Source organism: Triticum aestivum, chromosome 5A (assembly GCF_018294505.1).
Source record: "Triticum aestivum cultivar Chinese Spring chromosome 5A, IWGSC CS RefSeq v2.1, whole genome shotgun sequence".
Classification (NCBI taxonomy): Eukaryota; Viridiplantae; Streptophyta; class Magnoliopsida; order Poales; family Poaceae; genus Triticum; species Triticum aestivum.
In genome coordinates this window covers 62,955,962-62,969,108 of record NC_057806.1, presented here as the reverse complement: position 1 = coordinate 62,969,108, position 13,147 = coordinate 62,955,962, and positions in this window count along the sequence as shown.

The following is a 13,147-nucleotide window of genomic DNA, read 5'->3' as shown; positions in this document are numbered from 1 at the left end:
ATAAGTACTATGCCTGTCATTTGTGTTATTTCATTAATCTGTCTGGCACCGGGTTCGACCAGTCGACCCGGGGACTTGACGCCTTGTACTATGAAATGCTTCCTGCAGCCGGACAAGTAATGTGTTGGCACCTAAGCTTTCTCCGGCTGGAAGCCGCAGCTTGCAGAGCGACTGTTTGGTCGGCAGGAGTTAAAGCAGAAAGGGTGACTGCATGAAAAATGGCTAAGGACCCAAAGCACACACATAGTCCAAGCCGGCTTCCTGCCTCGCCGATCGGCTGTTAAGCAGCCGTCCGGCCGGTTTCTACTTCACTTGCTAGAAAACTCTAGTCAGCTAAGTACTTGCCTTCCCAAAAGTGGCTAAGTACTTGCCTTCCCAAAAGTGGCTAAGTACTTGACCCAGCCACAGTCTGAGGAATAACTGTTCGGCTGGCAAGACGACAACCGAGGGAAGGCAGCAAAGGAAAAAAGCCAGAGAGCAGAAAGCAAGGAAAGATAGAACTTGGTAAAAATATTTACACATCAAAAGGCCCTTGGCCGACATCCAACATGAGTTTGAAATACACCCCGCGGGTGGAATTATGTAAAGTTAACAAAGTTTGTTGAGACTAATAAGCAGGAAGAAATAAAGGTAAAAAGGCGGCCTAGGACGCAGCAGTTGGGTTCGGCGAAATGGTGGAGTCAGTGGCACCGGCTGGTTGAGCAGCCAGCTGGTCGGTCTTTGTTCGATCACCTTCAGCAGCAGCCGACTCGCTTGAGGGTGGCTCGTTGCTGGAGGCGTGGTCGAGTTGAGGCTGGCCGTCCGCTTCGACCTCTAGCGCCTCCTCTTCTCCTTCCTCCTCCTCCTCGTCTTCTCCCTCGTCGCTGGAGTCGATCACCTCGGCCGAGTCCTCGCCATCCTTCGGGTTCAGCCCGAACGATTCTCGTGGCGCCTCGGCACCGTTCTCGGCTAGCTCCGGGATGAAGACGCCGGTGACGGTGTACTCGGCGATTGCTGCCGCCTGCCTGACAAGCTCACCCTTCACTGCCACCAGCTCCTCCTGGGCTCCTGGCGAAACGTGGTCAACTAGGCTAAATTTAGCCCAGGGTACCACGCCTTGACGAACTCCAGGGCCCGACGTGCTCCGGCCCGGCCGAGGAGCCCTTCCACGCCTCAAGGCGGCTGGCCGACACCTCCAGCCAGTCCGCAGTCCGGCTGGGGGTGCGCGGAGCCGGCATGTCGGGCCACAAGGCGGCAATTGCCTGGGCGCCGACACGTTGAAGGCGGCGCAGCATCCGATGAGTCGGCCGAAGATGAGCCTGGATGTGGAGAAGCTACTCACGAAGAGTGCGAGGGGCATTGGCGGCGATCTCCTCACCTTGTGCCCTTCGTCCTTCGCGGTCGGCCTCAATAGCCTAGTTGGCAGCACCAGAGTGACCTGGGAAGAAGTCTTCTCGGACAAAAGCAAAGAGTCAGATCAGAAACAAGAAGTCGGCTTGATCAGAAGCTGGCGATTTGAAGAAAGAATAAAGAAGGCAGCTTACCGTCGACCATGTCTTCAATCTCGCCAAAGCCGGCTGTCAGCATCGCCTCCTTGTCGGTCCAGGCGGAGCTCTTGATCTCGAACTCAGCAAGGAGACCCGCCTCCTTGTCCTCCGCCTCCATTTGGGCCTTGTTGAGAAGCTCCGCCTGCTCCGCTAGTTGCACGGCCAGCCGATCGCACACTTCAGCCAGCTTGCTGCAGTCCACCTCCTTGGCACGCAACGCGGTGTTGGCTTCGCCCAGCTGCCGTTGGAGGGTGGCGTTGGCCTCTGCAAAAGTAGAAAAACAAAGAGATATCAGCAACCGACAGAGAAAAATAGTGGTTGCCAGGAAGATCCGGCCCGACTGCTCAGCAGTCGGCCCGAATCTCGGGGACTACAGCCCACGGGTGCGCCAGCACGCCCCTGCAGAGAAAGAAAAAGACTTACTCCAGCTCTCCGACAAGTCGACGGCCCGTTGATCCAACTCCTGGACCTTGGAGTTGATGGAGGCTGCACGGAGGTTATGGTAATCCTGTAGGAAGGATAACAGACAAGTGTTAGCACTCGGAGCTTGCCAGTTGAAGTTCCAAGCCGCCTGCTCAGCAGCCGGCCCGAAACTCGGTGACTACACCCAGTGGGTACGCCAGCGCGCCCCCACGAAGCAGTACAAGAATCAAAAACAAAGAAGCAAGAAGCTTACCCGGATGGCTTCTCGCAACTCCAGGAACGCGTTGTTGCAACGCTTAAGTGCGTCGGCTTCTGCGCAGAGCATGGCTTGGATGTCCAGGATTGCCTTGTTCAAGGGGCCCGTCCCGCCTCCTCGTACCCAGTCGACGGGCGTGGCGCTGGTCGCCTCGGCGTCCAGGATTGATGAGCTTGCGACGCCGACTTCCTGCGACCGCAGCATCGAGGCTACCTTCGCGAATCGACGGTGCGAGGGTGTGCGGACTTCAGGAGTTGGACCTGTCATCGGCTCACCTCCGGCTGGCGGCACCGGCAGGTCGGCCGGCTGTTTGTCTCGCGCCTCCTGAGAAGGTGGTGGCGGAGTCACGTTTACGTCCAGCATGACGACGTCGCCGCCGTCCCTCTCCGTGATCGGGTGCTTGTCGCCGGCTTCCTCGTTTGGCGCCACGAACTCTGGTGGTGGCGGTGCGGAGTTCAGGGGCGTGACAAATATCGCCGACTGACGGCGCGTGGCTTCCTCAGCTTGTTTCTTCGACGCAGTGGCAGCCTCAGCCTCCGCCAGCCTCTTCAAAGCGGTGGCCTCCACCTTGTCTGCTTCCTCCTTCTCCAGATGGGTGGCTTCCCACTCCTCATGCGCCTCCCATGCGTTTCACTCCGTCACCTCCCGGAGGTTGGCGGCCGGATCGATTCGTCGGGTGGTAGTGGAGGTCTCCACCCACCCCACGATGGAGGCGGCGGCTGACTTCTCGAGAGAGAGCGAGCCTTAGAATCAAGAAAATAAAATAAAGAAAGTTCAGAAAGAATCAACAAGAAAAGAAGAGCACAAGGGAAAAACACTTACGCCGACACCATAGGAGGCGCCTTAGGGAGCTTTTGAAACTTGGCCGCCTTCGCTGCGGCCTCCTTCTGCCTGGTCGCAGTGGTGGGATTCTTTGGCTTCTTTGGCGCGCTGCCGAACAAGGCGGCGCCTTGCTTATGCTTGCGCGTGCCGCCTCGGGCAGTCGGCTCGCCGAAAGGGCCCGCGTCTGCCTTGTAGGCTCCCCGCGCGGGGCGCGACTCTTCTTCGTCCTCATCATCATCGGGCCAGGTCTCGATGCCGGCTTCTTCGGGGCCGCCTGCTTCATAGACGCCCCCTGACGCGGTGTCCTCCAAGGCGGCCACCCCCAAGTCGGGGTCGTCCATGTCGCTCACCGCCCGGTCCGGCTGGTAGTCGCTCCCCGCCCCTACGATGGCGGCCGTCACGTCCGACATATAGATCTGTTTCAAATGATGAGAAGCCGGCTGATCCAGACCAATATCAAGACTAAGGCGAGTATCGAAGAGAAAGAATCAGAAAACTTACCACAGGTAGCGGATCGGCGCGAGAATATGGCCGCTTGCCGAAGCTCCAAGACCCCTCTAGCTTGAGGCCAGAGATCTCGTTCACCAACTTCGCGACTTCGGCAGCCGACATCTCCTTGGTGCTCAGCAAGCACGGGTCATGGAGCCCGCTCATTTGACTGATCAAGTGCGGCCGTGTCTGGAGCGGAAGAGCTCGGCACTCGACGAAGGCAACCAACATGTCAGACGCCCTGAGGCCTTCGATGTTGATCAGCTCCCGGAGCCATTGGATGGTGGCTGCGCCGTCTGCTGATACTGGCTTCGGCTTGTAGCCCCAGCTGGCCCGATGCTCGGTAGGCGGGCCGGCTTCATATGCCGGCAGATTGAGGAAGTCGGCAGCCGGGTCCACGTTCTCCACGTAGAAGTAGGACTGCTGCCACATCTTGACCGACTTTGGCAGCTTGATGGTGGGGAAGACGTTCCTCGCCGACGGTCGGCGAACCGCGACGAAGGCACCGCACTGGGCAGCCACCTCTTGGACGGAGGTGCCCAGCTTGGTTTAGAAGAAGGCTCCCCATAGCTCGATGGTGGGGAGGATGCTGAGGTATCCCTCGCACACTGTGACGAATGTGGCCAGGTGCATCACGGTGTTGGGCGTGATGTGATGGGGCTGGAGGTGGTAGAATTGAAGAAACGAGCGGAGGAAGTCGCTCGCCGGCAGGCCAAAGCCGCGGATGAAATGCGAGCGGAAGACAACCTGCTCGCCCTCACCCGGCTCTTGTGAGATCTCTCCCTCCGGTGGCACGCGCGCCTTCACGTGGTCCGCGCCGGGAAGACGCTGCATCTCGCGGAGGAAGGTGATGTGATCATCGTTGACATTGGTCCCATCCCAGTCTCCTCCTCGCTCACGCGGCATGGAGAGCTCGGCGAAGAAAGGGTGCGGCGAGGGAGCTGGGAAGTGGGGCGGAGCAGAAAAGGCTCGGGCGGATGGGTTCGACAGAGACGAACTACAGCAGCACTCCGGCGTGGCTCGGGGGCGCTGCGGCGAGAGGAAGGAGAAGGAGGCAAAAACGGGGTGGAGGGGCGCGCGTACTCCGCTGCTCCGTCTCCCCCCTACTTATAGCCTGCGGGCTATGAAGCTAGGGAGGCAGGCGTGGGATCGTGTGATTAATTGTGCCCACGACCCCATGCCCCCACCTTTATCGCGCGAGTTACTACGTGTAGTAACTCCGCGGGGGAGCACACCCGCCCGCCTCGGCCATAGCAGATCGGCTTGCGCGCCAAGGCCCGGTTGTGGTGGGCCCGGCCTGCTGTCACGTCCCATCGCGCATATGGGCTTGTAGGTTGGCCCGGCTGACTGGCGCCACATGGCGCACCCTCGACGGGTGGCTGGCTGAGAAGCTTAGCTAGCACGCCACCTCATTCCCGCCGTAGTGTTCGAAACTCCGGAGAAGTCCGGCTGCACGTGCCCGACTCCTGACAACTGACTTCCCCAGAGGTCGGATGAAGCTTCCTTCAGAGCACCCGAGGGACGAATCTGTTGAGACTCTTCGGCTCATCATCCGTGGAGCCTCACCAGCTTCGGGGACTACTGTCAAAGTAATGGGCCATGGGTAGCCTATCCCGAGCCCCAGAACCTTTCAAGACATCGGGCCGGCTGTGCCCCTCAAGACGTCAAGATGGAGTTCCGCCTTCCGGTGGCTGGCTGGCTGAATGGACGACGTCCGGACTGCCGCCATGTTCGGGAGGGCGGCTCCAGGATAGGCCGACTCCTAGCAGTCGGCCCATGGCGCTCTCCAAGTCTGTGCCTCCATTACGAGGACAAGACGGGGAGTGGCTGCAGTATAGCCCAGCCCCCCCCCCCCCATATCCAGGGCCGGGCGTGGCCACAGTGCCCCATACGAGCGGAGATCTCCGCCAGGCGTGGCACTGTTGCCGATCCGCCCTTGACATCACTCCTGTCAGGCGATGCCCTGCTCCCACGACCGCCTGTCGGTACGGCCCAGAGATGGCGGGCCCTGCCGGTCAGCGAGAGCTCGGAAGACGACAGGGGCCTCACCAGTCGGACCCGAGGGAGGCCGGCTCCCAGCAACCGGTCAGTTCCTTCCTCGGGGCCCCACGCACAATTAAATAGATAAGACACAGAGTGGCTACAGTGATCTCCCACCAGGCGGCGGGACTGTAGCCACGCTGCTATGACCAAGAACACGTCATTAGCATCACGGCTACAGTAATCCATAGCCAGCAAGACCCCGAGCGGCGAAGGCGGCCTGTCGGCTCCGTACCAGACCAGCCAGCGGGACCCCCCAGCCGGCGGGCCCCAACAGTCGGCGGGGAAGCCGGTGACTAGAGAGACTGACGGCTGGGCCCTACGCCCATCTGTATTACCATTGTACCCCTGGGGGGTAGGCCTATATAAACCCCTAGGGCACCCGTGCAAAGGGTTCGGACCTATTAGGACTAGACTCACACTTAGAGGGAGAGGAGAGCAAGCCTTGCCTCCTTCGACCTCTAGCATACAGCTCGAGGAGCACCATTGTACACGCTTGTGCCTTAGTGATCATGCGGAGACCCCGCATAGCAGGACTAGGGGTGTTATCTCCTAGGAGAGCCCCGAACCTGGGTAAAGTACGCCAGCGTTTGTGTCTATGCCTCATCCCACTTCCAGGCACCAGCGACGTTCTACTCGCTCCCACCATGATAAGCCATCCTTTGGCATATGTCGCACCCAACCCCCGACACCAACTAACAACAATCCTGGGGGAGTTTTTTTGCAATTATTTTGATTTGAGCATGGGACTGGGCATCCCGGTACCAGCCATTTTCTTGTGAGTGAAGAGCGGAGTCCACTCATCGTGAGAATAAACCACCTAGCATGGAAGATATAGACAACCCTAGTTGATACATGAGCTATTCCAGCAAACAAAACATAATTTCATTTGAAGGTTTAGAGTTTGGCACATACAAATTTACTTAGAACGGCAGGTAGATACCGCTTATAGGAAGGTATGGTGGACTCATGTGGAATAATTTTGGGGTTTATGGAAGTGGATGCACAAGCAGTATTCCCTCTTAGTACAAGTGAAGGCTAGAAAGAGACTGGGAAGCGGCCAACTAGAGAGCGACAACAGTCATGAACATGCATTAAGATTAATCAACAATGATTGCAAGCATGAGTAGGATATAAATCACCATGAACATAAATATCGTGGAGGCTAGGTTGATTTTGTTTCAACTACATGCGTGAACATGTGCCAAGTCAAGCCACTCGAATCGTTCAAAGGAGGATACCACCCTATCATACCACATCACAACCATTTTAATAGCAGGTTGGCACGTAAGGTAAACCATTATAAACTCCTAGCTAATTAAGCATGGCATGGGCAACTATAATCTCTAATTTTCATTGCAAACATGTTTCATTCATAATAGGCTGAATCAGGAACGATGAACTAATCATATTTACAAAAACAAGATAGGTCGAGTTCATACCAGCTTCTCTCATCTCATTCAGTCCATCATATATCATCATCATTGCCTTTCACTCGCATGACTGAACGGTGTGGATAATAATAATAGTGCACGTGCATTGGACTAAGCTGGAATCTGCAAGCATTTAATACAAGGGAGAAGACAAGGTAATATGGGCTCTTGGTTAAATCAACAATAATGCATATGAGAGCCACTCGACATTTTCGTCATGTTCTTCTCCTCTCGACCCCAAAGAATAAGAAAAGAAATAAAACTATTTACACGGTAAAGCTCCCAACAAGCAAAAGAAGAACGAGAAATCTTTTTAGGTTTTCTTTTAATTACTACTACTAAAGACATGGAAAGTAAACTAGCTAAAAGCTACAACTAATTTTTTGGTTCTTCTTAAGGTTTTTTTCGAACACACAAGAAGAAGGCTTAGCAAAGAAAATAAACTAGCATGGATAGTACAATGAAAAAGTATGAGCACCAACAACTGGCATGAGTGTGTGAACATGAATGTAATGTCGGTGAGAAATACATACTCGCCCCAAGCTTAGGCTTTTGGCCTAAGTTGTTCTATGCCCACACATCGAAGCTACTCTCTCCGGTGTACTGAGGAGGGTCCTCGGGATGCCACTGGTTGGCGATCTCCTTCGGATCCCACTGATAAACAGACTGTCGATAAGGATCAAGTGGTGCCTTAGGCTCAGGCTCTAGAACTTGTGTCAGCCTCTAGTATGCATAAATGTCCTCTGGCAAGATGAGGTACGTGCCTGAAAGTAAGTTAAACAAAGAGGATGCATGCAAGGCAATAATCTCATAGTGAGTTTTATCAAATATCAAATTATATTTAAGCACCTTCTTCTTATTTTTAACAATAAAATCATGTGCTACCATACTCTTATAATCTAGAAAAACAGGGGGCAGCAACTTTTCATCTTTATCATAATGCCTAATAGGTATCTCAAATTGTTCAGCAAGGCGAGAAGCAAAGATGCCTCCGAAGATGGGGCCCTTTGTACGGTTCAGATTTAATCGTTTAGCAACAATAGCGCCTAAGCTGAAAGTTGTATCACGAAACAAAGCATGGCGAAATATGACAATACCAGGAGCACTAAGATTTCCACTGTTCCCGCGACCAATTAAGCATCTACTAGCAAATATTGCAAAGTAACGTAGAATAGGAGAATGTATACTAGTAATTCTTGCATCAGAAACTTTCCTAGTTTCTCCTACAACAATTCTATCAATAAACCCATCCACATCACTATGATGTGGTTCCTCGATGCTGCCCTCAAAGGGTATCTTGCAGAACCGACAAAAATCATGGAGTTACATCTCCTTAACCTCATCATATAAGTGAAACTCCACTGAATTTGGTGATTTTTTAGCATGGAAATAAAAATTTTGCACGAAAATATTAGTGAGTAGGAGATACTGTTCGCACTGGTCATGGAGGAAGTCGGTGAGAAATGCATAATCAGCCAAGTAATAAATTTCATCATGAATTCCAGCGGCTCTCAAGAACGCATCACAAGGCCATTCGCACGCCCGAACCTCCGAAGTGCGAGGAAGATTGTATTTGGGCTTTTTATTCTCCTCATTCTGCTTATCCTTCGAGCTTCGGCTCGAAGAGCCCCTCAACAATCTTTTCAACAATTTCTCCCTCCGAAAATTTCTGAAATTTTTAGTGACTCACGATAAAAGTGAACCAAACTCAACAAAATTGATAGCAACTACTCCCACAAGTGCCTAGAGGTTGTATCATGCATTAAAACTACTTTGGACCATATAAATTTGACATGCAAGGTCAAGAACAGGGTCACCTTAGCAGAAAAAGTTTGCAATAAATAAAGCACTAGAACAAAAACTAATTGGACCATTGGAGGAGTCACATACCAAAGAACAGTCTCCCCAAACAGTTTTGTGAATGGAGCTTTGAGCAAAGAGATCAAACATGGCAGCAAGATGAGCTAGAACATGGGTTTGAGCTGTGGGAGGATTTTGTTTGGAGGAAGATGAAGTGAGTGTGTGCTGGAATAAGTGGAGGGGGTCCACATGGGGTCCATGAGGCAGGGGCGTGCCCCAGGGGGGTGGGCGCGCCCTGCACCCTTGTGGCCAAATGGTGGAGGCCCCTAATGTGTTCTCGGTGCCAGAAATTCTTAAATATTCTACAAAAAATCATATTTCATTTTTAGGGCATTTGGAGAATTTTTATTTTCGGGGTATTTTTATTGCAAGGATAATTCAGAAAATAGACAGAAAATACTATTTTTGCTTTATTTAAACTAAATAACAGAAAGTAAAAGGAGGATACAAAGGGTTGTGCTTTCTAACTTCATCCATCTCATGCTCATCAAAAGGAATCCACTAACAAGGTTGATCAAGTCTTGTTAACAAACTCTTTCTGAATAACATGAAACCGGAGAATTTTTTAATAACACTAGGTTACCTCAACGAGGATATGCATGTCCCCAACAATCAGAATATCATATTTCTCCTTGATAGTAGGAAAAGGGAATTCAAAACCTCCAATAGTAATCGTTGAAATTTTTCCAATAGAATTGATACTATGGACTTGAGGTTGTTTCCTCGGAAAGTGTACTGTATGCTCATTACCATTAACACGAAAAGTGACATTGCCATTGTTGCAATCAATAACAGCCCCTGCAGTATTCAAAAAGGGTCTACCAAGGATAATAGACATACTGTCGTCCTCGGGAACATAAAGAATAACAAAGTCTGTTACAATAGTGACATCTACAACCACAACAGGCACATCCTCACAGATACCGACAGGTATAGAAGTTGATTTATCGGCCATTTACGAAGATATTTCAGTAGGTGTCAACTTATTCAAATCAAGTCTACGATATAAAGAGAGAGGCATAACACTAACACCGGATCCAAGATAACATAAAGCAGTTTTAACATAGTTTCTTTTAATGGAGCATGGTATAGTTGGTACTCCTGGATCTCCTAGTTTCTTAGGTATTCCACCTTTAAAAGTATAATTGGCAAGCATGGTGGAAATTTCAGCTGCCAGTATCTTTCTTTTATTTGTAACAATATCTTTCATATACTTAGCATAAGGATTCATTTTAAGCATATTAGTCAAACGCATACGCAAAAAGATAGGTCTAATCATTTCAACAAAGCGCTCAAAATCCTCATCAACATTTTTCTTGGATGGTTTAGGAGGAAAAGGCATGGGTTTCTGAACCCATGGTTCTCTTTCTTTACCGTGCTTCCTAGCAACGAAGTCTCTCTTATCATAATGTTGATTCTTTGATTGTGGGTTATCAAGATCAACAGCAGTTCAATCTCTACATCATTATTATTGCTAGGTTGAGCATCAACATGAACATCATCATTACACTACTAGGGAAAAGCTTATAGACAGACGCTTACTAGTAGCGTGGGTTTATACCCCTCGCTACTGCTACTTACTAGTAGCGCGGGTTTATAGCCCTTGCTACTAATAAGTTGATAGTAGTAGCGCGGGTTTATAACCCTCGCTACTACTAAGTGGTCTCTGTTGTGCCCCCCCCCCCGGAACCTGCCATAGTAGTAGCGAGGGGTATAAACCCGTGCTACTACTGAGTTGATAGTAATAACACGGGTTTATAATCCTCTCTACTACTAAGTGGTCTCTACTGTGCCCACCCGTGACATGCCATAGTAGTATCGAGGGGTATAAAACCGCGCTACTACTATCGACCCACCAAGACATATGTACACATAGCGTGCGGAGGCCCAAATCCAAACCCACACTCTTCTGATTCCCCTTCTCCTCCCATTCGCCATTCCCTTCCTCACCCACCACCACTGCCGGCCTCGCACCTCGGCGCCACTCACAAATCCGGCGACCTCCTCTCGCAGACCCCTCCCCTCCCCCTCCATCCTCCTTCTTCTCCGCTATTGGAAGGAGAGGGAAACCAGCAGAGCATCGTGCACATGGCGGCAGCCAGATCCGCCATGGACGCAACCACTTGCACCTCCTCACCAGGTGAAGTGTCCCGCGACAAGCAGCAGCAGGTCACCGAGCTTCATCTAGGGTTTCGGGCGTCGGCACCAACTCCGGCGGCCACCGGTGAGTTCCTCCTCCTACTGCTCTCTATCTCTCTCTTCCTCTTTCTAATAATTTTCTCTTCTTTTGTAGCAGCAGAAGACAAGAGCTGCGGGCATAAGTTGGGTGGGGAAGCACCATCACCATCAACAACTTCATCCCTTCCAGAACCAGTAGCAGCCATGAATGGAGAGGTAGATCACGCTGAGCAGAAGCAGACGCCATGACTGCAATTAATTTTTTAAATTCTGAATTAGTTAGTAGTAGCGCGGGGCTCTGACCCGCGCTACAACTAAGTAGTAGTAGCGTGGGTGGAAGCCGCACTACTCTACTAGAAGTAGCAGTAGCACGGGTACCACCCACGCTACTGCTAAAAGTTTGTTGTAGCGCCCTAGCAGCAGCGCAGCCCCCCGCGGCTACTGCTAGCAATTACCCCACGCTACTACTAGGGTTTTCCCTAGTACTGTTAACATTATCACTAGGTTCATGTTCATTACCAGATTGTGTTTCAGCATCAGAAATAGAAATATCATTGGGATTCTCACGTGTGTCAACAACAGGTTCACTAGAAGCATGCAAAGTCCTACCATTTTTCTTTTTCTTCTTCTTAGAAGGACTAGGTGTATCAACATTAGTTCTCTGAGAATCTTGCTCAACTCTCTTAGGGTGGCCCTCGGGATACAAAGGTTCCAGAGTCATTTTACCGCCTCTAGTCACAACTCTAACAACATTATCATTTTTCTTATTATTTAATTCATTGAGCAAATCATCTTGTGCTTTAAGCACTTGTTATACCTGAGTGGTAACAATAGAAGCATGTTTACTAATAAGTTTAAGGTCACCTTTAACTCTAGACATATAATCATTCAAGTATTCAACCATATAAGCATTATGTTTCAATTGTCTACCAACACAATCATTGAAGTTTTCTTGTGTAACAATAAAATTATCAAACTCATCCAAGCATTGGCTAGCATACTTATTATGAGGAATATCACCTTCATCAAATCTATAGAGAGAATTTACCTTTACTGCCTGTGTCGGGTTATTAAGACCATGTATTTCTTCAATAGGTGGTAAATTCTTAACATCTTCAGCTTTAATACCCTTTTCTTTCATAGATTTCTTTGCCTCTTGCATATCTTCAGGACTGAGAAATATAATACCCCTTTTCTCCGGAGTTGGCTTAGGAGTTGGTTCAGGAAGTGTCCAATCATTATCATTACTCAATATATTATTCAATAGCAATTCAGCTTGCTCAACAGTTCTTTCACTGAAAACACAACCAGCACAACTATCCATGTGGTCTCTGGAAGCATCGGTTAGTCCATTATAAAAGATATCAAGTATTTCATTTTTCTTGAGAGGATGATTAGGCAAAGCATTAAGTAATCGGAGAAGCCTCCCCCAAGCTTGTGGGAGACTCTCTTCTTCAATTTGCACAAAATTATATATTTCCCTTAAGGCAGCTTGTTTCTTATGAGCGGGGAAATATTTAGCAGAGAAGTAATAAATCATATCCTGGGAACTACGCACACAACCAGGAGCAAGAGAGTTAAACCATGTTTTAGCATCACCCTTTAATGAGAACGGAAATAACTCAAGGATATAGTAGTAACGAATTTTTTCCTCATGAGTGAATAGGGTGGCAATATCATTCAATTTAGTAAGATGTGCCACAACAGTTTCAAATTCATAGCCATAAAAAGGATCAGATTCAACCAAAGTAATTAACTCAGGATCGACAGAGAAATCATAATCCTTATCAGAAATACACATAGGTGAAGTAGCAATAGCAGGGTCATATTTCATTCTAGCATTCAAAGACTTTTCTTTCAGCTTAGCTAACAGTTTCTTAAGATCATATCTATCTTTGCAAGCAAAAAGGTCTCTAGCAGTTTCTTCATCCATAACATAACCCTCAGGCACATCAGGCAATTCATATCTAGGGGGAGAATCTTCATCATCACTTTCATCAATATTGTCTGTTTCAATAATTTCATTCTCTCTAACCCTAGCAAGTTGTTCATCAAGAAATTCACATAATGGCACAGTATTATCAAGCATAGAAGTAGTTTCATCATAAGCATCATGCATA